At 35.6% G+C, this 5,138-nt stretch overlaps 1 protein-coding gene across 1 annotated transcript in view; it reads left to right on the top strand.

Moving 5' to 3' along the window:
• LOC143914384 (acetylcholine receptor subunit alpha-like) overlaps positions 1 to 5,138 on the top strand; it is a 220,890-nt gene that overhangs the window by 110,431 nt on the left and 105,321 nt on the right. The gene's annotated exons all lie outside the window — the stretch shown is intronic.

Below are 5,138 nucleotides of genomic sequence, written 5' to 3'. Positions count from 1 at the left end.
TCCGCGGTCGCGTATTTATCGCCTATAAATTATTCGCAAATTAATGACCCCGTCCGATTGTTATTATGAACACAATGCGAGATATTGAATTCAGAACGCAGTGCTTTATGTGTGGGTTTGTGTGGCTTATATAGGGCCGGCAAGACGCCAGGACGAGTGTTTATTGAATTCTATAATGAATCATTTATGCTCTTTTTCTAAGCCAATTACATACATTGTTCGACAAATGACGACTTTTTTTTATTCAGAGACGAGATATGACTTTTCTTATAGATATATATCCAGTGAACACGAATCTGTTAATAAAAAATGTTGATTGGCTCGAGATTCGGAGATATATGTATGTGTTTTTTAAATCACGCGATTTTTCTATATCTTGATATTGTTCGGTCGATGTCTCAAAATATGTCAATTTCCTGTTCAAAATGAATATTGAAATCTATAGTCGGGTATTTTATCTTTAATTTGTAGTAATTTTCAGCTTTCAAATCTCTCTAAGTAGTCGTCCAGTTCCAATCAAAAGTCAAAAGTACGTATTTTCACTTGGGATTTTTTTTCACTGTTAATACTATTTTATATTGAGTTTTACTATTGAAACATGTTTATTGGGATAGTGTTCTGACCACGCTATTTAATTGGAAGTGTGCTGAACTTTAAATCGGTAAAATTGCGAGCAAAAAGCTCGTACTAGTATTTATTTACACGAATCTGAATTTAATTAATAGGGAAAAATTATTAAATTATCTTTATATGAGAATTAAATAAAATTCCACTTAGAAAAATATATCTCGACTATTCTTGTGGATTAATAACAAAAATTCTATTAATAACTGGCTTACCTCGATAAAATAAACGAATTTTTGTTATTAAGCCACAAGAATAGTCGAAATATGATTTTTCTAATTGGAATTTTATTTAATTCTGTTTACAGGGCATAGATCTATAAGAGAAGTCATATCTCGTCTCTGAACCATTTTTTGTGTCGGACAGTGTTATTATATGTATGTACATATGTTGTGTTTTTTACCTTTCAATAGATCTTATGATTTACACATCTGATATATAACCTCTCAGGTACATATGTATCTCTTCCTCTCTCTGGAAGAGGTCTTGAATTTAATTACTGTGCGATTAGCTCTCAAGGCCTCTCATATGTCATAGTGTCTTGGGTCAATTCACCGGTCAAGGGTTTATCTTAGATTTATAATGAAAATCTATCAACTGTATGGTCTATTGTTTTGATTTAATTATACTTAAAGTTTTGTCTAGGAAAGACAAAACTTTTTTCGACCCCTTAAATGTGTGTGCTCTTAACGAAAAAAAATCAAGCATAATCCTTGTATTAATGTGATGAAAATCGTGAAATTTAATAAACCGGAAGTGGGATTTTTACCTCTTAGAATGGTCAAAAATTTTGTGACCATACGATTTTTTCCACAACACTGAACGTATCAAGCTGAAAATTTACATTTGTATTTTTTATATGCTAATTTAGATCTGATGAGGTTTTGGTTTGGATTCATTATTTTATTTTGACCTTATAATATTTCTATTTTGATATTTTATGTTTATAATATTTAGTGATTTTTTTTATACAATTTAAATTTGTTGCGATTTGAATCAAAGCAAATAAATTCCTTATGTTATATTTACATATACACTGTCACGTTTCTCTGGTTGTTTATCTTTTTAAAAAATTCATTTAATATTATTGCTATATGTATGTATGTACATATATTATTATAATCATTCTATTATATCTATTTACTTTATCATTCATTTGTATTATATATATATTATTTATATATACGATGGGGATCGCACTGTTCTCCCAATCGTCTGGAATAAAATTATTATGAAATAGATTGTTTTTCACAAGGTTATCACTAAAGAGCGGACCCAGAGCGCGCCGTTCATTGTTCACATGTTGTAAATGCATTGTTAAAGGTTTTCCGAACCTTTTTTACAAAGCATTTACAATAATTCAACAATAGACGGCGCGCTCTGGGTCCGCGCTTTAGTTATCACTATTATATTTGAAAATCACTTTTGAACTTGATGTTGAAAGTCGAATTTTATATTGGAACGATGAACTTGAGAGACTCGTAGAATTGTTTATTAAGAGCTTTCGCTCGCACTGTATTGACTATTAAAAGCTTTTGCTCATGCTAGTTGAATCGATGCACACACATTGACTGACTCTCGTACGTCAGGTACCGTTAACATATTAACCAACAGCGTGAACTAGTGGTTAACATATTATGCTTTCGAGCAGAATGGTCAGGGTTCGATTATCCCTAGTACATAGCTGTTAGACAGACCTTGGTTTGTGACTCTAGGTCGATTTTTTCTGATTTTCACTGAAACGGTTCTTGTAAAATTGGCATCTCCTTTCCAATCTCTCTTGCAAATCTCAAGTTATTTAGCGTCTTGAGGTTCGCCCATTTCTATAATAAAAAAATTGCAAAAATTTCTCCATAGATATCATGTGGATGATGTTTGTATGATTTCGTATTGTAGAAAATGCTTGTATCAATTGTATTATGTCTATATTAGTACACTCGGCACTTTGGAGTGATCTGTAAAGGCGAGTGTACATGTTGGATTGAAATAAAATAAAAATAAAAATAGATTAGATACAACTCGGAGTACATCTATGTACTCCGAGCGTATCTAATCAAATGTTAATGTTCGAGCGTACCAAATGTAAATGTTCGGCGTTCGCTCGAGTCGCACGTCGCACTGTGCTGTGTTTTGAACAAAATTACAACTACTTCTACCATGGAGGATATTATATCTTTGAGCCGGACGATACTTGCTGACCTTTCAAAGAAGGGTTCTGGTGCCAATGTCCTTACCAGGGACAGGGTGCAATTTATCAGCGCCTCAATTAACAGTATAGTATCTATCGCACGCGTCGCTTTTGACAGTCTGGCCTCGCTGAAACAGTCTGTGGAGTTCCTCCAGACTGTCCACTCAGATATCGGCGAAATTAGGAGGATGATGTGTCGTCCTTCTCCGGCGGCAATCCTGGCTCCAGCTGTTTCTGGCGTACCTACGACTCTGCAATCGGGTGAGGTAACATTACATGTACTCTCCACTTCGACAACACACACGGAATGCAACAATACCACTGTGTGTAAACAAACACCTGTCAGTGGCCAGTACGACGTTTCAGCGGTATCCTCTGCCGCTTCACCTCCGCATTCTTCAGCTTCAACTTCACTTGCATCTGCTTCAGCTTCAGCATCTACTCCTGGTTGTGCTACTGTTTCTGCTTCTCCTGTTTCTGTTTCTGCTTCTCCTCCTTCTCCTATAAAACCCACGAAATCTTACAGTCAAGTCGCAGCGCTATCTTCTTCTTCTTCACATCTGCCATCTTCAGCTTCAGCTACACTTACATCAGCTTCTGCTCCAGCATCTGCTTGTGTTCCTGTTTATTGTGCTCCTGCTTCTGCTTCTACACCTGATAATATTCTACAGAACACCGCACTATCTTCGTCTCCAGGAACATCATCTCTTCCTTCTCGACAATTCTTTACTGGTACCGGTTCTACTAGCAACCTATTATTGCCAGCACAACATAGGAAGTTTGTTCATGTTCTTTATCTTCACAAGGACACCACCATTGACTCATTAACTAATTATGTTAACATGAAATTGCCATCCAGTGATGCTATAGCTGTAAAATTAAACTCGAATGGTCCTAAAGCTTACTCTTCTTTCAAATTATCTGTCATCGAAGCTGTCTATACTAGTGTTTTGAATCCGGACTTTTGGCCCGCTGGTATAGCTTTCAACCCATGGAAATTTCGTCGGAGCCCGGCACCCTATAACAAATAGGGTGCGCAAGATTCGCAAGATGACGATGCTGTACCAGAATGTTAGGGGTCTTAACTCCAAAACTGTTGATTGCCTTTCTTCTGTTCTGGTACAGCATCATGACTTCATTGCACTTACGGAGACTTGGCTAAATGAATCTGTTTGCGACTTCGAGATATTCGATGATAGATACTTAGTTTTCAGAAGAGATAGGGCCAGCAGAGGAGGCGGTGTTTTACTGGCTGTTCGTGCCGATCGTGTGCGGTCTGCTCAACAAATTCACCGTCTTCAATCAGTTGGTGAACATCTTTGGGTTCGAGTTGATCTTCCGCGGTGTTCCATCTATATTTGTGTAGTATATTTTCCTCCAAATCAAAACGATAAGATCTCTGAAGTTTTTTTTAATAAATTACAAGAGGAATTTAACTTTCTAAAGAGTAAAAATATTTTGATTGTAGGGGACTTTAACACTGTTTCTTTGAAGAATGTAAGCATGGAACTGTCGCATATGTGCAATCTTTTTAATTTATCAGATTTGAATAATGTATGCAATGTTTATGGCGGAAAACTTGACTTGGTGTTGTCCAATATTATTTGCAATTCCAGTAGAAGTCCCTGTTTTATTGTTCCTGAGGATAAGTTTCACCCTACGCTCAGTATTGATTTTGATGCTACATGTTCCCATTTAATGTTAAATGATTCTGGGTACAATAGTAATCGTAATTGTAATTCTGTTAATCTTGATTTTTATGGTTGGAAATTTAATAATGTTGACTTTGCTGGCCTGAATTCTGTTTTGTTGGAATCGGAGTGGATTGATCTTTTCGAGTGCTTGGATGTGAATGCTGCTGTCGAGATATTTAATAGGATTGTGCATTCTTCTTTTAACAAATGCTTTAACAAAAAATTTCCTAAATCCAGAAGAATTTTTCCTAGTTGGTTCTCAGCTGAATTAATCGTAGTCATCAGTCGTAAATGTTACTTGCACAAACGCTGGAAGTTCACTAAGGACTCACATGATTACGTTGAATTCTGTCAGTTGCGTTCTCATTCCAAAAAATTGATCTCAATTTGTCACGCTGACTTCATTAAGAAATGTGAAGATTCCATTTCCATAAACCCAAAATTATTTTGGAACTTTATAAATTCTAAACATAATAACAATTCGAATTTGACAATGATGTTCAATGGTGATGAGTCGTTCTCAGGTTCGAAAGATATCGCTAAGGGTTTTGCTGAGCATTTTAAATCTGCATTTGTAGACTCATTCACTCAATCTTCAAATAATAAGTTTCAAATAAGTCATTCCTTCATTC

The sequence above is a fragment of the Arctopsyche grandis genome, chromosome 1, assembly GCF_051622035.1.
Source record: "Arctopsyche grandis isolate Sample6627 chromosome 1, ASM5162203v2, whole genome shotgun sequence".
In the NCBI taxonomy this organism is placed as follows: Eukaryota; Metazoa; Arthropoda; class Insecta; order Trichoptera; family Hydropsychidae; genus Arctopsyche; species Arctopsyche grandis.
Note: the sequence above shows the minus strand (reverse complement) of the source record. Positions and strands in the feature narration are given on the sequence as shown.